This window comes from Pipra filicauda, unplaced genomic scaffold (genome assembly GCF_003945595.2).
Source record: "Pipra filicauda isolate LSUMZ 115617 unplaced genomic scaffold, ASM394559v2 scaffold355_size746361_pilon, whole genome shotgun sequence".
Lineage (NCBI taxonomy): Eukaryota > Metazoa > Chordata > Aves > Passeriformes > Pipridae > Pipra > Pipra filicauda.
In genome coordinates this window covers 47565-71500 of record NW_024104482.1, presented here as the reverse complement: position 1 = coordinate 71500, position 23936 = coordinate 47565, and the positions used below count along the sequence as shown (strand labels likewise).

Sequence of the window (23936 nt, the reverse complement as noted above, 5' to 3'; positions counted from 1 at the left end):
AGGATACTTTTCCTTCCTCCCTTCTTATGAAAGCTCTGGCCCTCTGAATACCAAAAATCAAGCGAACCTCCCCAACAAATGAAGGGAAAGAAGGAAGTAATGTTTTTGCTATGAAAAAGAGATTATTCTTATCTGTTACACTACCATCTTCTGGAACAAGTGTGGAAATAACTGGGATTGCTCCAGGCTTCCATCAGTGCCCCAAACACTGGAGCACTACCAGTGACAGGTGCCTTGTCATCTCAGATTAGGTGAATTTATAAGGCAGCCTCAGTGTCAAAACAGGGAGGAGCAAGCCTTCAGCAGCTTCAGCCTCTCACAGATCCTCAGCTCTGCTGTTACCTGGTAAAAGGAAGGGAATTGACCCCCCGCTCCAGCCTCTCTGGAAAACCTCTTACAGACCCTCTGGTGCCTTCTGCACTAAGCATATCATCTTAAAAATGGAAATTGTAGTATAAAAAGAGGAGATGAAACCTTTTTAATTTGATTTTATAAGATTATTGTCAACTGGTAACTACATGTCTGATTCTTTATCTACTGATATCAAAACTGCCAGTCTTGCCAGTTTTACACCCATATTGCTCCTTTAATTTCAGAGCAGTTATTGTTGATTTAGTTTGAGGTGAATGGCAAGAATTTGGTTCTTTTGGTTTTATGTGTCCTAGGCACACAACTCAGGCATTTTGTAAGGATTCTCTGTTGCAGAAACAGAATGTTTATCTATTTAAATACAGTTTTAAATGTATATCTAGTGTGTGCATCACTTGTTTTGCAGACACTGCTGCACTCTACATGGTAAATGTTTGTTTTCAGAGTCACCATGGTCTATCATGTACATACAGCCTTTAGTTTGTGAACTATTGACCTGAAGGACTATAACACCTTCTTAGGAGCTGGGACAACTGATCAGATCGCAGTAAGTACAAAAAGTATGCTAGATTTGTCTGTAAAGAGATCCCAGTTTCTCAGTGTCTTTAAAAATGTTCTCAAAAATACCAAAGGCAAATAAAATATAATTTGGACAAATTACAGTCTAAATATATCTCTTGCTCTCTCCTTTTTTTTTTTTTTTAAATTGAAAGCTCATTCTGAGTAATGTGAACATAAAACAGAATGTTTTGGTATGGCAAACTTTTATTTTGATCATATGACTTAGTTAAACCATTCCTCAGAATATTTTGTTTAAGCAGAAAAAGTAATTCCTCAACAAGCCTGCCATGTTTCAGTCTGGTACAAACTTTTCTGGTTAGTTTGGGACATGGCGAAAGCTGCAGTAATAACGAAAATACTGGTATAAAACTGCTATAGAGTGACTATTAAAAAAAGGAAGAGTGACAGGTATTAAAGACTAAACCTCCTGCTTTTATTTATGCGAAACCAGTTTATCTCTACAGGTCTGAATACCACTATCAATAAATTGTTTATTACCCTTTCAAAAACAACAAATCTCAACAAGAACCAAAAACAATCTACTAGGTTTGTTTTACCTACTAGATCAAAGCAACTCATATGTGTCTTAGTTTCTCCTATCTGTGCATCTGTGAAGATAAACATATTTTGTGTTATATCTTATTCTTTACAATCTTGAATTCCCGTATCTCAGCCTTCTGGGTTTCTGCCCATTCAGTAAGAATGCAGACATCACATAAGTTATTATTAACCCATGTGTTATCCAGTTCTACAGTGGCTGGAACTTTGCCAGAGACAACACATGGTGCTTGGTTAACAATATTTTAAAATATAAATTAATTTATTTTTTAAATTAACACATTTTTCTTATGGAAATACACTAATAAGATCCTCACAGAATGACAGAATATACCCTAAGCCTATTCCTTTAAAAGAAGTTTTAAGGAATTTCATAAAGTTAGCAGCAAAACATACTAAAACCCCCTAGGAGGTCTCTATCTTTGCCTGAAAAGAGAGAATTTTTGTGACTTTATTCTTCCCAAGAACCTTCTACATTTACAGTTTTACTTCATTTATCCATAAGTAATCCTAATTTCTTAGAGGCATCTCCAACTGTTTAAATTTTATCAGATTAAGCTCAATACTGAACTAACAAGCATTTACAAATAAATGCTCTGCAAATTGAAAAAAATACCTGAAACAAGTTAATATATAGTCTAACTACCAACAGTTTTCCACAGTAGCTCTAAATCAGTAATTATGTTGACCTGAAAAAAAAAGAGATCCTATTTAATATGCACACATACAAATAATTATTCACACTGCATTTGATTTACATACGTACAAAGGAACCACTTCCCACTTTCAAAAGTGGCTCAACACTTATGGTATTTTAACTGCCCTAATTACTGTTGAGAGAACATAATTAGAAGCACTGATCACATTGTCAACAGCTAACCAGTTGCAGCCCTGGCTGGGGGCCTGATCCTGAGCCCGCTGGAGACAGAGGGGGCCAGCACTGATTGCAGAAGGAGGCCAAGGCCTTTCTCGACACCTGAATCTACCAGAATTCAGATGTTTTAAACAACGCTGATGCAGTCACGCTGAAAACCCCGCTCCTTACGCGCATGTATCAATTGCTATTTCGGTAAGCTTTCTCTGTTTTCAAAAGCAAACGAACAGAGTAATTTTTTCCCCAGCAAGGCTCCTATACCACTTAAACACTTAGCACTGAGTCAGAATTCATAATTTTTTCCAAAAGAGAAACAGTTTAATAATTAAAACAGATATTGACTAAAACCCGCTTCCTTGAATACCAAACTTTTATTAGATTATTATGTGTTGATGCATAATTTCCATTGGCAACTTTTAAAGCAGCTCTTTCCCTCTCTGCCGGCCCCCCTCCTCCCTCTTTCTTTCCCCCAAGCAAAGTGTTGGGAATCCTCGATACCCAATAGTCAATATTTGGTTTGCCTGTCATGTTCCTGGAGCTCCCCTCCATACAAACCTGTGTTTCTCGTCCTTTCACTGCACTGTTCTTGTACGTGTTACTTCACATGATGTTGTAAACACCGGGCATCTTAGCAAGTTGCTAAAATCTGAGCTTCTGCTTGTTTTCTCAAGTCTTGGACAAACATAACTTTAGGGAGAGCTGAACATAGGCAAAAAGAAAGAGGAGCCTGCATTTTCATCTTCCTTTCATCTCAGTCATTCAGTCAACCATTCAGTGCCCTATTCAACAGAGCTTTTCATTATGCAAAAAAATGCTAATCCTTTTCCGATGCTTTCACACTTGTATAAACCCCCATTCCTTCGACTGAAAAGCAATTATATCAGTTTACCTTTCTGTCAAAAACAGGATTAATATTCCAATACCAGAATCTCCTTTATTTTCCTATCTTTTGCTTTAGGAAACTAGAGATTATTAGTGGCGGTATTCCTTAGAGCAAGAATATATTATTTTAAATATGATCATTTTAGCCAAAGCAAGAGGGGGAGGGGGAGGGAGAGAAAAAACTTCAGTTGCTGCGGAAACTCTTTTCAGTGACAGAACTGACCTTCCCTTTGCAGAGGCCTGAATAGAATGAGCCTCACTCTGGTCTATTAATCAGAAACAAATTATGAAAGAATGTGGCTGGACTGGTTGACACTATCCTGTCTTGGGAGACTCAGTAACAGCCTAGTAACAATGTCCTCTTCATGGGTAATGAACAGCCATGACAAATGGGGCAGAGAAACTATTTATTTGCATATGCAAATTCTCACACAAGGGAAACATGTACAAACAAGTGTCATTGTAAGGTGGATTAGGCAAACAACGCTTTCTTTTTAGGACATTCTGCAGCCCAGAACATTAGTCAGCACAATTAAACCAGTCTCCATGGAGACTAATGAAATTTCACCATGGTATGAGTTAAATTAGATAGCTAGTTATGTGTTTTCACAATCCAACTTGAAATCCATTATTGTTTCAGAACAATACAGCAATTGTGCCTGGCTGATCTTTGCCAGCTCAACAAGCTCCTAAGTTGACAATTTGCATATGTTAATATAATTAAGCACTAATTACATGAAACTTGTACATATTCACATGCACTTTCCCTGGGCGCTTCTCAGTTTGAACCTTGTCCAAGTCTTTAACCCTTTGAATGAATTTGGAGCAGCAAGGCTCTGCCTTCTGGGTACAGCCCTAAGGCAGATGCAGAAAAGCTCTTCATTTATAAACACAAAGCTTAACCTGGCTTCTCATATTTCTATCAACAGGCTAGAAAACATTTTTGTATGTGGTGGGGTAGGAGAAAGACGGGGGGGGGGGGGGGGGGGGGGGGGGGGGGGGGGGGGGGGGGGGGGGGGGGGGGGGGCGGAGGGGGGGAGGTGGATTGGAAGTTCTTTAGAGACCCAGCTCTGGTTAGACGGTTTTTAATAAGAATAAAAGTATAATTGCTATATGAAAAACACCAAATACATAATTACCCCACATACCGGTTTTACAAACACCATGTATTAAGCCAATATAAATAAAAGTCACAGGGTTTTCAAGAACTGAATAGTCAAAAACGAGACTGCTTTTTCAAATCATAAAAGTGCCTCCCCTAAAAAACACTAACGACAAAAAGATCCACAAAAATGGGCATGAGAAAAGGCAAAAAGAGCAAGCAGTAACTAATGAGCTTTACATAAATATACGCAGAGGCAATTAAGCAGTGTTAATTACTATGACAGCAGTTAATTGAATATAATTAGATATTTTAAGCTACTGACTAAGGCATAGTTAAGATTAATTTTATCGAGATTAATTGTAAATAAGAATAGATTAACTGTGTTTTGACAGGCATAAAAAGTAGATCTGCAAATTAACTAGGAGAGCAGAAACTAGCACAAAATCATATATTATCTTAATGTCACACCTCAGAATCATCTGCTCAATAAACATGACTTTTCAAACCCAAACAGACAGGAATCTTGAAGAAAAACAAACAGCTTGCAGAGATTAAAGAGCCTTTTGTCCTTTTTCATGTGCATTTCTTTTAGCAGACTAAATTAAGCGAGTCTGGTGTACGTTTTTAGGAAGGAACATTTCACACTGAATGGAAAAAATGTTCTATCACATATGAAATTCATGCAGCTGTGCGGAACTTGGTCCAGATGGTCTAAGACTATAAAACAACACTAAATGATAGACAGTAGGGCCTTCCCGAGATTATGTGATAAAATCATAACCTCATATTTTGACTTAAATTTTCTGTCATGTATTGTTTCCTTCCAGATCAGATAGCTCCATTTTAATTTTTAACTGATCCTGAATATTCAGTGGAAACTCTTAATAAACATTACTGATAAGCATCTGAGCAGAAATCATAAAATGCCCCTTAGCTTCATTAAAACAATGCTGAATTTGAAGTGCAGAAAACAGTGTCCTGCTTCTACCACAATACTAAACTGTTCACACCACTTGGCTTAGCTTAAATAGGTAAAAAATGCCTGATTTTAAATATGCTTCAAAGAAAACCCAAAACACATTCTACCAGCAGATTAATTCATGCATGCTGCTTAAGAAAATTAACAACAAGGCTGAAGAATGCTGAACAAATCACTAATAAGAAAGGAGCTTCAATTGATTTTGAAATAAATCAATAGGTGATTAACACAATATTTTTAAAGCAGTAGAATGTATACATATTATATAAACATATACATTATATTTTCAATACCTTTTTAGCTCTTAATCGAACAAGGGCTTTACAACAGTGAGCATGCCCCTATATTGACTATCAACTTCTCTGGAATGCCTTTAGTCTCTTATAACAAAAATCCAAAAAACAGTCTGTGAAACAAGGCTACGACAAGCCATTCTGAAGTGAAAGATTTTAAATCATCCAGCCTCTTCTAATAGACTTGAGACTTATTGAGGTAGAAACCATAAAAAATGAAGAAGGGAAATTTAATCCCTGAAATATTGATTTGCACATTAATATCATATAGGCAGAGGGCAATTTGGCTTCATGGAAATGACACATTGTCGACCCTTGGTGAAGTCAGAGCCAATCTAACTGCTGAACATGTCTGAATCTCAAGAGTTATTAAGGGCTTCCCTTCTTGCCTTTATGACTTTTCTTCAGCCTACCAATGCAATCTTAAATGTATTATCTTTAAGAAATAATTGTAAAACCTCAGGGGTTTTCCAGTTAATGGAAGGGAGGCTAAACCACATCAGATTCTGAAATGCAACATTAAACCCTTGCAATCAACAAAACCACCTCAATTCTCATCCATCCAGTGCAGGATCTAATATTGTTATTAGAGATAATCAAATTTCATTGTGTAAATTTAGGCTTATGGTCAGAATGGAAGCAGTAAATTCTGCAATATTAAACAGTGATTTTTCTCAGCCCCCTTTATATGTCTTTGATGGTGCACCATCTTTACAAATAAACCTAAACTATTCAAAAATTGAGGAATACTACTGTCACCCTATTCTGAAAGATGCATGCAATGCCATTTACCATCTCCACAGCTTTCCTTTAGTTTTAACTTGATCTAGCGGATAACTTTCATTTTAGAGAATAATAAAGCAGTATCACTGCATAAACCACACAGCAGGTACTATTACTGTGACTTACACAGATGGTTTACCTGACCTTTCTTTGTTCCTTGGGTAGGTTTCACTTTTGCAGATTTACGACTTTTCCCTCTATATTTCATTGACCCTCTATGTTCATTATCATAAAAATGAAAACTATTGAATACATGTTTATGTTGGCAAAGTCCTAAAAGCCCACGACTAAAGGATAAAGAGATGCTACAATGCACTGTGTGGATCTCTAGATCGTACACTATAAATATTCAAGCACAGATAGCACGAATAACTGAATAATCCTGGTGAGCCCCAGCTCTGGAGCCAGGTGCAAGAGGTTAAAACAGCTGGCTAGCCATCTTTTATTTTGTGTGCCTTCCTACCGGCTGAAACCGCAAACCCTGAAAACTAGCAGATATTCCCTCAAGGTTGATAGTCTGATTTTTTTCATTTCAACCAGTTTAGTAGGATCCCCCAGTCGAGAAAAGAGAGAAACTCCTTAAATACAGGCAGTTGAATAGGAAGTGGAGCAATGATGATTAAGGCTCTTCCCCCCACACACCCCCCAACCTTCAACCCCCCGTTTATTTCCACAATCTTCTCTGTGCACCTTCCCATCCAAATGTTTGTAGTCCTTATTTCAAAGAAAAGCAGTCCGGATCGTTCTGTCAGTTTTGCCAGCAAATATAAAGTAAAACAAGTGTTGATGGCACTGAGAGTGTTACATACCCAGGCTGTGTTTTTGCATTGCTCTCAATGGAAGCGATCGATGCCCATGTCACAGTCGCGTCCCAATCGCAGCCAAGTCTCTGCCTCAATCTAACCAACAACAGGCAGGGCTGCAAAGGCTTCTCACTACCTCTTCCATCCATCCACCACCAAACTAAAAATATAATGCTACATATGATCTTTTTAAACACTCCACCACCGCTCCTAAGGATCGAGCCACTGCAAATCCAGGGGAAACACGATTGAAAAAAAAAAAAAAACACCATCAAAAAAAAAACACCCTCACAGCAGCCACCCCAAAAGCACCCGAGCCCTCTCTTTCCACTCTCTCGCTCTCCTCTTGCCAACTACATAATCCTTGATAAAACCGGAGCAAGGCTAATAAAAAGAAAATTAAAAAAAAAAAAAAAAAAAAAAGAGGAGGACGGAATGGAGCCGAGGAAATGCAACTGTCAGAAAACGGGATGGTCAGACTTCCTGAGTGAACCTGCCTGTGTCTGGCTTAATGTAAATCTCCACCATCTTCAGCCTGGCAAGTTGTCTTTTGGTTGGGCTTTTTTTTTTTTTTTTTTTTTTTTTTTTTTTTTTTTTTTTTTTTTGGTGGGGAGGGGGTGTTATGTTTGCGATCTCTGCCTTGGTACCTAAGGAGGAAGAGGAGGAGGAGGAGGGTGTGTTACTGAATGGTGGCTAAAGCCTCCTCGGGACGGCGCTGAGGTGAAACAGGCTGAACCCGACTGATGTGGCTCCTCTCTCGGTTGGACCCAGTGCCCTAAGCAGCCGATGAGAGACCCCCGGCCGCCCGGCTCGCAGGTAACAAAAGAAATACCAACCCGTATGTTTTCTGCTGCCGCTGCTGGGGACGCTGTGGGGTGGGGGGGCAGAAGATGCAGCAGGGGAGGTGTGGAGGGGAACCGCCGTAAGTTGGCATCGGATGGGGGGAAAGTTTATTAGCAATTTTGTAGGAAATTTCATGTCAGGCAAGAGGGGAAAGCAGGGACGCGTCTGCCATTAGCCGCCGTGATGGGAAGGGATGCACTTGATTCTGGCCACGAGCAGTTAGAGCAGGAACCGAACTGCGGCTCGTTGTTTATGACCTTATTTTTTTCTTTTTTTTTTTTTTCTTTTGTGTGTGTGTGTGTCTGTTGGCTGGGGTCCTTTTATACACCTTAGCCCGCGGTTAAAAAAAAAAAAAAATAGACGCCTGTCCAGCAAAACAACCAACCCCCCCCTTCAAAAATCTCAGAAAGGCTTCGCTGAAAGCAGTCCCCAACCCTGCCCGCGGAAGCCCTTCCTGCGGAGCGGCACGGCACGGCACGGCTCGGCACCGCGGGGATGCCGCGGGCTCCGCCGGCGCCCGGCCAGCAGCCGCCCGCAGGCAGCGGCAGCGGCAGCCGCACATCCCCGCCGGCGAGTCCGCTCCGCGCCGAGCCGAGCCGAGCCGAGCCGAGCCGAGCCGGGCCGGGCCGCGCCGCCTCCCCGCGCCGCGCGGAGAAACTGACAGAGACGCAGGGCGCGCTCCTAACGGGCTCCTCTTCCTCCTGCTGCCAGAGACGGCAGCCAGCAGCGCGATCCCCCGGCGCACACACACACACACACATACACACACACACACGCCCGCACGGCCACCCTGCCTCTGCTCCTGAGAAACCTACCTGCAAAAGAAAAGGGGGGAGAAGGGAGGTGGGAGGGAGAGGAGAAAAAGCACCCCACGCTTTCTCCTGTACACACGCACGCAGTCAGGGTCCCCATTGCCCTGTTGGCACCCCCCTCTTCCCTCGCCCGAAAGCGAAAGTTTGAGAGGCCGAGGGGGGTGGAGATGGGGAGGAGAGGGAAGGAGGGTGAGAGAGCGGAATCTGCCTTTAAAAAGCACCTCAAAGTTTCGGGGGGACCGAGCTGCGAAACAAGAGTGCGAGCTCTAAAGGGGCTGCCAAGGGATGACTTCTGACAGCCCTAACGTCTTTCCTAATCTGACAGTATTCCCCCCCTCCCCGAGTTCCCTAGGAAAAAAGAGCGGAATAAAAAGTGGGGGGCATCCCCTGAACCTCTTCTGCGAAGTGAGCAGGATCTTCCACTTAATCCGAAAGTTACAGCCCGAAAGAGAAAAAAAACCGAAACCCACAGCCCCAAACCAAAACAAAAAAATATACACAAACAAAACATAACGCCCAGAATAAAAGAGAAAAGCAGATAGAGAAAGAAAGGAGAGAGAAAAGGCAGCCCCTCCTTCCGAAATGAGAGCAAATACTGTACCTAAAAGTGGGGAAACAGGCAGAAAAAGGGGGGAGAGAGAGAGAGAGGGGAGAGGTACATGGGATCTGGGGATGTGAGTGTGTGTGTGTGTATGTGAGAGAGAGAGAAAGAGGCACAGAGAGAGGGAGAGAGAGAGAGAGAGCGAGAGCGAAATATCAAAGATTGTGCAAGATCAGCCTGGAAAGATAATCGATACTCGACCTAAATTTAACACAAACTACTCAATAAAAGTTAAAGAAAAAACTTACTTTCCATTTCCCCTCGCAGTTCCTACTGGATCTTCGCCTCTCTTTTTTGTTTTGCTTTATTTACTTAACAGCTGATCACATCCAAGTAAACGAGAGAAGGTTCATTAAAAAAATAATAAAAAAAATAATCCTCCAACTTTATTGGGTGAAAATAAAAATGATTGAGCAAGAAGTAGGGGGCATGGAGCGGTCCTTTGGGGTCCGGGAGTTGTTAAAGCATGTGCCGACCGCGGTCTCGCTGTTTGGTTGTGAAGGGGTTGGGAAAAGGAGGAAAGGAAATGAAAATCCGATATGTCTTTATTCTGCTAATTATTATCGTTTTAGCCCTGTTTAAAAAAATGGCTGATTAAGTTGAGTGCGCATGTCTTTGTGTGTCTATTCCCGATATGCACTCTGGGAATGAGAGAGAGAGAGAGAGGAGAGAGAGGAGAGAGAGCGAGGGAGAGGGAGAGCGAGGGAGAGGGAGAGGAGAGGGAAGAGGAGAGGGAGAGGTGTAATTAGTGAGGTGATCAACATTCTCCGGGCTGCAAATGACGCGCAGCCCCGGAGCCGGAGAAGCGGGAGCTGTCGCGGCTGCCGGGGGCTCGCCGGGGCTGCGGGAGCCATAGAGCCAGCCCAAAGAAGAAGGGACAGCAGAAAGGAGCTCATGGATACAAACACAAGTCTGCAAACTTCATTAGTAACACAGACACACACGCACAGGCACACAAAGTAGATGGCTAGGGAAAATTAAAAAAAAAAAAAAAAAAAAAAAAAAAGAAGGGCGGGAGGGTGGTAGACTTGCTCTTTTAACTGTTTTGGAAACTTAAAATGAACGGGTCCAAATTAATTATTTCATCAGGGAGATATTTCTGTCTGTCTTTCTCTTCCATTTTCTCTCTTTTAATGGGAATTTAATGAAAAAATATTTTTGCATCCCATTTTTGCAATGGTCTAGTGAATGTATGACATGTCTGTAAAAGGAAAGGTAATATATCTGATAGGGAATAACTACCCATACAGAGATAAAGACGGATTTATTTACACATACGCACACAAACGCACACATGTATGCGCTCACATCCTACATCGTATTTACACATATGCACATACACTCCACATACACACAGTCACACAAAACATAGCAGACCTTATTTGTTGACTCCATGTGACTGCTTGGAGATACCAACAAAGTAAAAAGCAAAGCCTACCAGAATATACAATATCAACTGTAAACAGCCTTATCAAAATGAAGTAAATATCAGCCCAGGGAAAGAATCTCTTTGCATACAATACAGGTTTCATGCATATACATGCATCATCTTCCACTTTCCCTGCAAGTATTGATATTTTATTAATATTTTATCTGCTATATTTTACCAGACATATTTCATTCTTGGGGGGGCGGGAGCGGGGCACACTATTATGATGAAAAGTAGGGTAAAATGTACAGATGTCATTATAAATCGAAATCTTCTACAAATATTTTCCTGTGTGGGATTTAAGAAGATTGCTTCTCATTTGAAAATCTAATTATCTTAACCTAATACTGCAGATGTGAATATGACTGACACTTTCATTAAAAGATAATTAACTAAAACTAGGAATAGACATACTTTAAAATACCCCCTACTGAAGATAAAAACATGACTATTCAAAGAGCATCCAAATACACCGCAGGAACACGTGCAGATTTTTGATAATGCTATTCCAGAAATGGGTATACCAGCAATGGTCACTAAGTCACAGTTACACACAAGAGATATTTACAGTACCAAGGACCCCGCGCAGGTGAACCATAACCTTAGAGCTGACATGCCTTTGAAGTTCGTGATTCCTGCGATACACATCAAAACCTTGTCTTAGGCCTTAAACACTAGAAACCAGCAGGAAGGTTTTATCACAACCTTCCATTAAAAGCACGCAACAACAACAAACCAGCAAAATCCAGGATGGCAGAAACAGACACCTCTCTGGGCCTTAAACCTCCTGCTCCAGGAGAACATTTTGCAAGTACTGAAACTAATGCTAATAGGAAAATCCCCACCTGATGATGAATTAAGGCTGCCCTTAAGGAAGCACAGGCCAGTGTCAGGGAACCCAGTGTCTAAAAGCAGATGTTTAAGGTCAGAGTGAAGGTCCTGGTAGTTTTAGGAAAAAGAAAAGAAGAGAAAAAAAGAAAGGGAAAAAGAAAATAGGTCTTTGGAAAGGGGAGGAAAAAAAGGGGAAAAAAAAATCACCAGCCTGAAAGTACAGCTATTCCAAAAATCAGAGTCTGCAAATAAAGCAGGGAAGGAACCCTACCCCAATCCAGAGAAACCTTACTTCAAACTTCAGGAAAATCTCCAAGACTCGAACTTAAGGAAAAAGTCAGGGGCACTGAAGGGTTCGTGAGAGCAACTTTATTGCTTTTCCAAGCCTCACCTAAGCATTGCCCCAGCTCATCAATGAAAAAAGATGTGAGTACACGTATGCAGATTTCCACAGGCACTGCGCCCTGTCAATGAAGGTAATAAGGAAACTAGCGATATTCTGCATCGTTGTTTACAAGGTGGAAAAAAATGCAAACAAAGAGTGAAAACGGAATCTCTGAAACCAGTTTACAGTTATCAGATTGAGGGAGTATGATGGAAAGAGAGCTTTTAGGTTTAAATTGTAGATGAAACAGGACTGAGATAGAAGGATGCATTGTCCATTCAAGTGCATGCCTGAAGAATGGCAACACATTTCCTAAGACTGAAGACAACTAAATACAATGTGATGAAGAAGCACCTGAGAACAATACATCTATTTCAAATTCAAGTGCAGAAACACATATACTTAATGTCACAGAAGAATAAGGAAACGAAGATAATTTAGTTTTAAAATCGTCTCCCCTCTCCGCACTTCCCCCCCACCTCTTTTATTCCTAGTGCTTTTTTCCTGGTGAAACATCAATATCATTAATGTCATTAATGTCAAAACACCAAACGTCAGAACAGCCAAGTCATTATTTTTTTGGCTTTAGCGTTTTTTTCCTCTTTCTCTCTTCTTGGAGGGGGATATAGGTTTATGGTGTTCTTGAGTTACAGCTAAAGGAACAAAGGAGCGGGGTAATAAGGCAGGAATTGCGAGAGGAGAGTCCACATTTTTCAAGGTTTCTTCTGCCACTGCTTACTGTCCTTCCTAACGTTTTAATTCTCCTCTCTATTTCTCTCTCGCTCGCTCGCTTTCTCTCTCCCTAAAAATAGTAGCTATCGCGAAGCGGGGTGTGTAGGAAAAAAAAAAAAAGGCACTACGAGGTGTTAACAGTTTAGAAGGAACCCGGGGATCGCCACGTAGCTAGGAAAAATCGAAGAAGGTTAATTCCGGGAGGCAGCAGCAGCAGGTTTGTGGGATGTGATAAGAGCGGAGCGCGGCGCGGGCTGGGGGCGGCCGGCGCGGAGGACCCGGGGCCGCCGGCGCGGCTGCGGAGCGGTGCGGGGCTCCCGGCGGGCGGCGGGAGGGCTCCCCGGCGCCCCGGCCCGGCCCGGCCCGGCCCGGCTCCCGCTCCCGCTCCCGCTCCCCTCTCTCCTCCCTCTCTTGCTCAGCTGATCGCCCCTGAAGACTCACGCCTAACCTCTCATCTCCTCTCCTCTTGTCTCGATGGACCCCCCGCCCACCTCCTCCAAACTTTTCCTGCAGGCACCGTTACATATTTTGGGATTTTTTTGAGCCTCCTGTTGAAACCACAAAAAGCTCTTGATAGTGACGTTACATTTCAAAGAAAGGGAAGGGGGAAAAATTCAGAAAAAACCCTCAGCCTCTTCTGTCCTTCACCACCTCCAGCCTCAGCCCCAAGGAAAACTTATTGGCCTGGGCGAGACGGAGCTGATGGGGGCCAGAGCCGGAGACTGGCCATTCTTTAATAGACAAAGAAATCCTAGCCCAAACCGGGCTCTGTTACACCACGTCTCTCCGTCAAGCTCATTTCACTCTCTAAATCTGCGCTGCGGACACACAGGGGCACAGGGATCTGCATAATTACAGACATAGCCGCTCCCCTTTTTAATAAACCGACATAATTCCCTAATAAGCGTTCCCTTCCCCCACCTTCTCCTCTCCCCAGACCCCAACCCAAGGGAAAGGGGATCCATGTCTTTTTACTGCGTTCTCTAAGTCTATAGATGAGCTCAGTTTGAAACGAGGTATTACAAGATTTCAGTGTTACAGACCCTTTATCTGAGCTACAGACACTTTCAGATCCCCAGCCCCCACCTCCTCTCCTTTTTGTTGTCTCTTCTCCTCCCGGGGGCTATTTGACAAAGGCAGTGTGTTAACTAACATTTTTGTTTAACTCAGCAACTTCTTTTCAAAACATACTTAAACCTGATAGCAATCTCTTGTACTTTTTGTCTTTTTCTTTTTTTTTCCCCCCGAGATGAAATTGACTCTGAACCCAAAGCGTTTGGCTATTATTAATAATTTCTCTGTTTTCAGGTATCATGTATACAAATCTATTGTTAATTTACAACGCCGGCCCCCCCCCCCCCCGCCCCAACACATTCCACTAGACACTAAAAAGGGTTGGGGGCGGGGGCCGAGGACGAGGGGAAGAGGGAGGAGGAAAGGAAAACAAAAATCCCCGATCTGATTCCTGGAAAGTTTTGTTCGAAAAAGAAATAAAACAACAATAACATTGCATTTCAATTCTGCCCTCACTGCCCCAGATTTGGCATTCACCTACTGAAAGTGCGTCTAACGAGCAGTGACCTTAGAGAAAAATCACAACCGAATAGTATAGACATCTCGCTGAGATTTTCAGCTAAATAGTGCCGTTCCCGATTGGCTTTTTGTTGTTGTTGTTATTTTGGCCGGAGCCGCACAAAAACGCGCACCCGGACGTTACTATAAATAAAAGCTTTCCAGGTCTGAGTCTGCTGCCGGCGTTTCCTCCGGAGCCTTAACAGCCCTTTTTCAGCTCCTTTCTTGGGCAGATCGCGGGGATTAAATGCCCTGAACCTGAGCTCCTGGCCTTGGATGGGAAGGGAAAGAAAAAGGGAGAGGGAGAGAGAGAAAGGAGAGGGTGAAGGAGCCAGGCGCCCTCTGGGCTTTCAGAGGTCAACGCTTTGACAGTGCTCTGACCTCCCTCCCCTCCCGGCAACCACCCCAGTGTTTATAAACAAAAACAGTCAGGACTAGCCCCAAACAATAGCAATTCACCAACTTCACAGGCACTTCACCAGCTCTTATGCAAATAAAGGAAAACGACCGCTTACCACCGCTCCCCCCCATCCCCTCCAGAAAGCCCAAGAGCATATTTCCAGCAGTGATATATCCAAGGGAAAAATTTTACATTCTATTCTGGAAAAGGACAAAAAGGGACTTCAGAAATAAAACGGTTCTGCTAGAAAGACAGACAAAAAGGGAGAAAAAGCCAATAAAACTACCGATCTTACTGCAGAAAGAGAAAAGTTATGAAATATTTATACCTAAATCCAGCAATCCACACTGCCAATAAAACAGGAATCTTTGTTGTGTAGACAATATGCTAAACTACCTCTGCGACAAACAGCGATTATAAAGCAACCAGAAAAAGTTATTTTCGCCCAAGGAGCCAAGTTTTCAAAGAAAACGTGTGGATTTTACAGCTAAATAAAAGCCACCACCTCTGTGTTATCCGTAAAAACTACACATAAATTAAGAGCACCGTTAAAAGAAAAAAACCTTCCAGCAAGCAAGCAGCACATCTGATCTGACTTACCAAAAAAAAAAAGTATAATTAAAACCATCTTTAATTACAAAAAACAGCAAGCGAAAACTAAATGAATCAATGCTTTCTCCCCAAAATGTTGTCCGCCAAGGTATAGAAATGACAGTTCTATAGTCCTGCATTATAGCGTAACTGAAACTCCACAATTCAGGAATTGATTATGCGATAAGGAAAAAAAAAAAAACAAACCGTAAAAGGTAAAAAAAAGGTCCTAATGATTTTCAAACTTTTGCTTAAAAAAATGATGAAGATCAGAAAAGGTTGGAGGAAAAGTTAAAGGAAATATACCTCAAGAGAAAAAAGACCATCTCCTTTTCTTCTTTGTCTATCAGTCTCCAGTTAAAGCATATGGAAAATGTTTTCAAAATGCCTAGATTTGGCACATTGTCATTGCAAAGAGAGGAGCGCAGTGATGCTGTTATAGAAAATGGGAAATAAATTCAGGATTGGGTGCTGCCTCCTTCAATGCGGATTTATCTAAGTTTAATTTAATATTCCGCAATCACTGTATGATCGCATATAATTCACCAAGATTTTTAAGGGCTTTGCCTAAATATGTTGACCACAGGCACAAAGTAATTTAATCACATTATTTCCTTATTTTATTTGTGTTTATTTTTCTCATTAAAAACACTTTAAATTGCAATTGTAAATAATAGAAATGATGGAATATTAGGTTTGGGCTGAACAAACGCTCAGAGAAGATATTAGCTTTATTAAAATCATTCCGAACGTAAAATCAAAAAGCACAAAATGGTTGTTTGTAAAACACTAAACCTTTAATCGATTTATTGGCATTCCGATCGATTAGATAAACGGAAATCTATAGTAAACATAAAAGCATTTAAAATATTTTTCTCTCATTTATAAACAAAACTTTTCTTTTCAGTAGAAAAAAATGATTATCAAACGACTAACAGGAAATTCTTCAGATATCAAATTACGATAATAAAATTATTTCCACATGGAAAGGGATAATGACAATGATGATAGTAATTATAATAATGAATAATTCAACAGCCCTTTGACATATATGGAAGAGCCTGGTTCAAAAACAGCTTTTGAAGGGGGCTACTTTTAGGGGATTTTTTAAATAAAATTGAGTTTTGTGGCTGAAATGCTTAGATCAAGTGACAGTTTAGATGCATGTGCTAAAATTGCGTTAATTTTTTTCCTGCATTTTTTCACACTGGAGCATTCGCTTTGACATCATCCCTTAAGTTAACACTTAGCAGTAAATAAGTATGTAAATATATAAGGTACCCTTGAATTTGTGGGGGAAAAATTTTGTCTTCATGCCAGGGCGACGGGAATGGGGACCCTTTACCTTATAATTTAAACGATTTGCCTAGCTTGCAGCGTACCTTCCAGATTACAGAAAAATTCTGCAGGCAATAATGTCTTAGACCATTTAAGTGAAAGAACACAATTTATTTAGGGGTGGAGGGTGGGGAACCGTAAGCCGGAAAAATGCAGCAATCAGAGCTTGTGGCATTCTAGCTGCGCGAAGAGGAAGTGTTGCTGTAACGGGTATTATGTTTATTTGATAAAGAAAATCAATGAAAGTGGCTGTAAAGTAGTTAGTGAGGCGTGTGTTTGGGACTCGGGTTGAATAGTGACTCCAGCGGGCTGGTCGATGAGCTCTAAGAGCTCTGGAAATCTAACCTAACCCTCAGAGTGAGCTCTCTCTCACTCAGTGCTGCACCTTCCCCAGGCTGGAAGACTTCACTCCTTGTCTCCTCCCTCTGTCTCCTTCCTTCTCTCCCTGCATCCCTCCCTCCGTCCCTCCTTCCCTCTCTCCTAGTTTTCCGTTCCTGCTTTCCTTCTTCCCATTCGCTCCGTTTCCTCTCCCAGGTTTATTTGCTCCCCTTAATCTCTCCCATTTTCTTTCTATCTCACTTTCATTCTCTCTTCCCATCTCTGCCGTAGCTGTTTCCTCCCTATCCAGCTGGTTCTCTAAGTTTTCCTGTGCTCTTGGAGACTTTTTCCTCCTCTAATTCTCTTCCTCTCTTCTCAGGTATTAGTATTCCTAAGTTTTCTTCCAGCCTTTTTTCCTATCTGTCTTCACCAGCCAAATTTATCTCTTATTTTGGATTGGTTCCTCCGGACATGTGCTATATTAGTAATTATCCCTACTCATTTCCCTTTCACACACCCATGCTGAAGGGATGAGTGCACCACGGTCTTTCCACAGTTGGAATATTTTATACCTTGGCTAATCTTCAGTGGTGCTTTACTTAAGACTTTCTGCAGCTATTTCCCTCCTTTTCTCCCTCTAATCTTCATTCCCTCTAATTTACAACAGAAATGTTTCTCCTCCTCCTTTTCATTTCCTACTTTACAATTTCCTTTGGGGTTTCTAAAGAGTAGTACGTCCTTTGCATTTCCCTACCCCCATCTCTTTCACTGTTTCACTTCAGCTATTTTATTTACCCGGTTGGTAGAGGGATATTTCTTTCGTTGAAAAGTTTATCTCCCTGTCTTTCAGTCCCAACCTATAAAAAAAAAAAAAAAAAAAAAAGAGGGAGAGAGAGAAAGAGAAAAAAAGTCGAGTTTGTGGCTCTTTTCAGCCAACTAACTTGGTTTCAAACTTCTGGTTTGGATTATGTGTCATTATCTATTTTCCCTTATCGCATCCCCCGTTGCCCTCCGTGCACCCCTCCCCCCCCCGCCCCTCCCGTACACCTCCCCGTTGCTAATAACATCTTTAGTGTGGTCAGTGTTAAATATGGCAGATCCCTGAAAAATGCTTCCTCTCCAGCTCTCTGCTGGAATTCATTACCAGCCCCACTCTTCCCACCGCGCCGTGTCTGCGGGGCCCGGCGCGGCCGGTGCCCAGAGCTCCGCGAAGCCTCCGCAGGGGCCGCGGGATGCGCGGCGGCCGCTCCGCACCGCCGCCGGGCAGCGCCCCCGAGCCGCGCAGCCGGAGCTGTGGCGGCCGCAGGGGGACCGGCCCAGAGCGCTACGCTCCGCCGGGGCCCCGCCGGGCCGAGGGAAGCAGTGACGCCTCCGGCGGGGGCGGCCCGGGGCAGGCGGCCTGCGGCGGGGCGGGGGCGCTGCCCCTCGGCCGGCCCGGCAGGTGCGCGGGCTCCGCTCCGCAGCGGCGGGAGCAGCGCGCCCCGCGCAGCCCCGCGCTGGAGGGCGCGGGCTGCCCCGCGCCGCGGGCTCCCCGCTGGCGGCGGCAGCATCCTCTCCGCGGGAGGTGGCCGGCTTTCCCAGCCGTCTACCTGCCCTCGTTTGTCTGGGGCAGGAGGTGGGGGTTGGGGTCTAGCTCTTATTATTTTCTTTTTCCCTCTTCCCCCCTCGCTCCCCCATCTTCCTTCCTCTTCTTCTTTTTTATTTGGCCTTTTCCCATGTTATGCCCTGATTGTCTGGAGTGGGATCTAGATGAGGGATCCCCCCCGGCGAAGTCACTCATGTGCTGCTGGCTGTGACACATGCTACGTGTGTCGCCTTTGTATGGTCCTGGTTGGGCCACATGCACTTAGCCTGCAGTTTATCGCAGGATTTGCTTTCATGTGTGCAGTGAGTGCTGGAATAAAGCAGGATTTCAAAGGGTACCACTAGAATTAACGTTTCAAACTTGGTCTGGGTTTTGAATAAACCTTAACCCGAGGAAATGATTGTTCCAGGTTAAATGGCCCTAAACTGTCCTTTGTTTCATTAATTGGGATCCTCTGTTTTGTTCTTTTGACAATTCTTTTAAAGAAGCCGGAGGAAGAAATCTAGTTCATTAATTTCTTCCATACTGACTGAAACATTTTCGCTGTTTTACACATGGATGGAGTTAAGTTTAGACTTCTTCTCTATAGGTTACACACATGAAGTGAGCAGCGGGGGCTCGATCCTGCCTGTCCCTTCTTGAGTGAGTAAACGTAGATCTGGCCCACTGTCAGAAACTCTCACTACTGTTAGGTCCTCTGTTCAGTGTGAAGTCTGACAACATGGTTTTACCTGTTTCAGGCACCCATAAGGATAACCAAAACAAATGTTGTCATATAATTCTGATTTGCTAAAAGCATGCTATGTGTTTTGGTTTTTTTTTTGCTAAACCTCTAATACCTGTAACTTTCTTCTTTGCTTAAATGTGCTTGAGGGAGGAATGTTAGCTTTTACTTTAAACGTTTCATAGTACTGACATGGGCACAAATGGAAATTAATATTTTTGATAGTTTCCAAGAAAATACAATGCACAAACAAGGCAAACAATATAATCCAGAAGTCTTATTATTATACCACAGTGTAGGGGTGTACATTTTACAAATATTTGCCTAGGAACTTAGAGTGCTAAATTCTGTCAATATCTCCATCACCTCTGAAATTATTGTTCACCTATATCCACAGTGACCCCAAATTGTCAGAGAAAAAGCCTGGCAGTTGTAAATCCACACGGGGCTACAACAGGATTGCAATTTATTATAAAGCAGAAATGTTACTGAAGGGAAAATTGGTGTCTATTCCCAAGTCCACACCTGAAAGGAACACACTTTCCAGAAATAAAGATGTTACAGAGAATTGTTTAATTTTTTTTTGGTTTTGTGAGATAGCATCATCATAATAGGTAGATTATATTTATTCCGAATTCTTTTTAACCCACTATGAATGTTTTTTAAAAAATTGTTTAAAAATAACAGACACTACTGAAGTTCAACACCACCTTGAAAAGATTAAAATATTTACTTATGCTGAGGACTTTGTGCATGACAATACATTATAGAATAGTCAAGACAGAGATACACTTTTTCCGTCTTTCTCCAAAGTGATCTAGTTTGGTATAATATTCTTGCTTCCCTCTGAAATTATGTTACTGAGCGCAAAAAATATTCTTGATGTAATTTAAGAGGAAATGAAGGAGTATTATAAAACTAAATTTAAACGTATGTTTTAATACTCTGAAAAACAAATATGGATTGTATGTATTTTGTGGGGAGATCTTATAAACAGTGTGGAAAGAGCTTATTTTAAATGAACATTCCTTCAGACAGCAGTCTGCACACTGTAGTTAGTCATAGGATTTTTGATGTCTTGGTCTACGTATTTTTGACAGAAAACGATTGTAATGCAAGATAATACGTAAACAAATTCAAAGAGCATCTAAATGCTACTGATTATGAAGTGTTTGTAAAACACCTAATTCCAAAAGATGAAAACTTTTTAAAAAAAATAGTTACTCCCCAAATTAACTCATTAATTTAGAAAGATGCTAACCTGTGTATACAATAGAAAGTGGACAACTTTCCACTTTCAGTTCATTTCTGGTGTCAGAAGGAATAAATGTGAACACAGAAAACATATTTCACTCTTTTTCTGCTTGAACTCCTTTACAATTTTCTCTTCACAGAGACATCCTTAGAAACTAGAAGTACTCTAGGAATCAGTATTTCCACCAAGTAATTATTTTGAAAATGAGTACATGTGCTATTTTCCTTTCTTTTTCAGTAGATAGTTGTGAGTATTGATTGATAGGATAATCATCAGGAAATAAAAACGAAAAGGAAACAAAAACTAAAACTAAAATATGTTGTAAGGCAACAAATAGATATTTCTACCTTTATGCTAAAATATTTGGATTTTCTTTTACTGGGAAGCCTTCATAAATTATTAAATCACACTTGATCAAGTTAATAATGAAGTTAACTATCAGCAGGTAAAATGCTGTTTTCTGTGTAAGATTTATTCTTGAGCACCCTAGACAATTCGTATCCCTGTTCCACCTTTTTTTTTTGTTAACTTTATTCAAACTCTTAATTTGAGACTATTTTAATAAGTAAAACGTGCATGTGTGTGTGCGCACATGTGTGTATGTGCCCACACACAGAAGCACCTGATCTGTCCCTTTTTCACACAAAAATATTTGTGTGTAGTTATATATTTAGGAGCATATAAAGGTCTGCTCAGTTTTTGCTTTTGGCACTGTAATTAAGGTAGAAGGATTCAGATATGCTATAATGCTGAACATTCAAAATTTAACATTAGAGTTCCTGGTTCATCTACAACAGGATGGATACTGTGTTTATAGAGTTCATTCTTGACCTTACCTGAGTAAGTACTTTAAGTTAAAGTATGAGATGCACCTAGAGGGGTAATACATTGAGTTTAATAGGAAGACAGTTAATAACCTTTTTTCATCCTCATGCACTATCAATCATGGCTGTCACCAGTCTGCTGAATCAAAGCAAAAGTGTTCTTCACAGATGACTGATTAGAAACGCAAAATCACAAGATCCATCTTCATGGTCACTTTTATTATAGTCATTTTTAAACTGACAGCAACCTGCTCAGTTTCAGCAGACTGGGCATCACAAATAGTGTCACTCAGTGCAGCTAAGCATGAGAAGATGTTGGCTGGATTATACTTAAAAATAATTAGGCCCAAAGCCTTTTGTGGAAGCAATAAAAAGGATTTTTGTAGTTCCAACCCATCTTTTCAACACCAGCAGTAGCCTATGTTTTACAGTGGGTTACTATTGGAAAATATTTTCATCCTTTCAGTTCGAGTGAATTAATCAGTTTTAGATGGCCCTTAGATACTTTTTAAAAACAATATCTTTTTTGGTAATGTGACCTGTGAGTTTTGATAGAACCACTCTTAAGCAGAGGCTTAACATTGCTACTGCTATTTGTATAGTGCAGTGATGAACTGTTGGTTTCCAGCCTTCTGAGGAATATTGCAAAAGCTAATTACCTTGTTAACTAGATTAGTTTCAATAACATTGTCTCCTGTTCAAATAAGCTGGAGAACAGTTCAACAGTTTAAGGTTATTTATAAATTAAATGGGCTCCAGCAAATTCAAAATCAAAATGGTATAAGTGAGAGGGAGAGAAAAGAAGAGAAGGAACACTGATACTGCAAGTTGTGCTCTGTTCTGGTGTGTTTCTGAAATGCTGTGAAATGTAGTATAAGAAAAGGTATTCAATAATGTTGAAAAATCAAAGCTCGTTCGTGTGGAGTTTTTTTTGGTTGGTTGGTTTGGGTTTTTTGGAAATATAAATTGCATAAATTGCTATTGACTCTAAAGGGTGTTTTTCCTGTGTGAAAATTGTAGGATTGGTTCCTTAATGTAGATAAAATCCTTTCCCTCTACTTAATGCTGCTTAACATGGCTAAGAAAATAATAGATTCTAATTTGGAATTTTGATTCAAGGACTGATGGAGTGAGAAGACAGCCAAGACTAATTTTTAAATTAGGTGGAAGATAAATAGGCCTCCCTCAAAACTCTTCAAAATCTTTCCCCCTTTTAAAAATTTAAATTTCACTTCATCTTGTGAACACAAACATATTGCACCAGCTGAGCATCGGTTTAGAATTATCTTTAGAATGGCAGTGAAATGGTGCATCTGGCCACTTAACTTTAACCCCCCAAAAAGTAGTCTTATTAGTAAGCCTGATTTGTGGAGCTGTGATTTCTTTAATATGGCTCAAAGGACTCTAAGCACTGTATATCTAAAACTTTCATTTAAAACACATTTGGTAACTGCAAGCGACTTCAGTGGGCTGTAGTATCGGACCTTTCTTGCTGTGCTCCTTATAGTGCTCCTTCCCATCCTTCTCTCTCAAATTGGAGGGCAGGACTTTGGTCAAGTAGGGCTCTTCCAAAAGGGAATGCTCTTCATTTCCACTATACTAGAAACACAGACACAAAGACACACTCAGTAGTGATGAAACGTGGTATATACAAGCATGCAAACACACATAAAGAACATGCTACATACATGTTTTTAAAACTATACAACATGAATTGACACACAGTCACTGGTTCCTGAAACACGTATCCCAAGGTAGTCATGTCGGGAGAATATCTTTATTTAAACTATCTTCAATAGTTTTATAATATTTCCATGTACTACGTAAACAACTGTGAGACTGAAGGAAGAGAATGCGAAGCAAAGTAGGCAGTTTTGTGTCCAGTTTAGATTCACGTGCTCTGTAAACAGCTTGATTCTCCTCTTCCCCCCAGTTAATGCTTATCTTAAGGATATAATTAGCATTAATAATATGGTCCCATGTAGAGACTCCATATTTGTTAAAGTTGTTTTAACATGCATCTCTATTTTCTGATGAAAAATTGATACACTGATGCTGACTGACATCTGTCTAAAAATCAGAGGCTAAGTATGTCTGAATTTAAATTTCTGAGCATTAATCAAAAGCTAATCAAGCAGAGAAACTAGTAATGTCTACTGATAAATAGCACAATCATATTTTGATCACATTTCTTTTGGGGGAAGACAATGTTATTCAATTATTATTATTTCCCCAATAGATATTTTTAATAGTATATTCTCAACATAAATGGCTAAGGAAAGGTGACTGTAAATTATTCGTGTGCACCTTTGTGTGTAGTAAGGACCTATTTTAAAGAAATCCTGAGATCTGCACGTATAAATATTTGCATTAAAGAATGAAACTAATATATTTGTTTGGGCTAAAAGTGCTTTCTAGTTTCAGGTAGAAAAGTTGTTCTTTCTCCTAAATATTAAATAATACTAATCTACTTCCTAGTGGTTTTTTTT

General features: G+C 41.0%; 1 protein-coding gene and 1 long non-coding RNA gene across 4 annotated transcripts in view; one reads left to right on the top strand and one right to left on the bottom strand.

Moving 5' to 3' along the window:
* Positions 1 to 10089, bottom strand: part of ZFHX4 (zinc finger homeobox 4) — a 149191-nt gene extending 139102 nt beyond the window's left edge. The window contains exon 1 of one of the 3 annotated variants that reach the window (XM_027732694.2): positions 9712 to 10089. The gene's annotated coding sequence lies outside the window, so the exon portion shown is untranslated. Of the gene's footprint in view, positions 1 to 2917; positions 3073 to 7213; positions 7450 to 9711 lie in introns of those variants that run through there. The other 2 variants (XM_027732696.2, XM_027732699.2) reach the window with 2 other exon arrangements.
* LOC113994039 overlaps positions 7856 to 23936 on the top strand; it is a 31571-nt gene continuing 15490 nt past the window's right edge. Inside the window, exon 1 of the long non-coding RNA XR_003542880.2 lies at positions 7856 to 8023. This is a non-coding gene — a long non-coding RNA (uncharacterized LOC113994039). The remainder of the gene's footprint in view (positions 8024 to 23936) is intronic.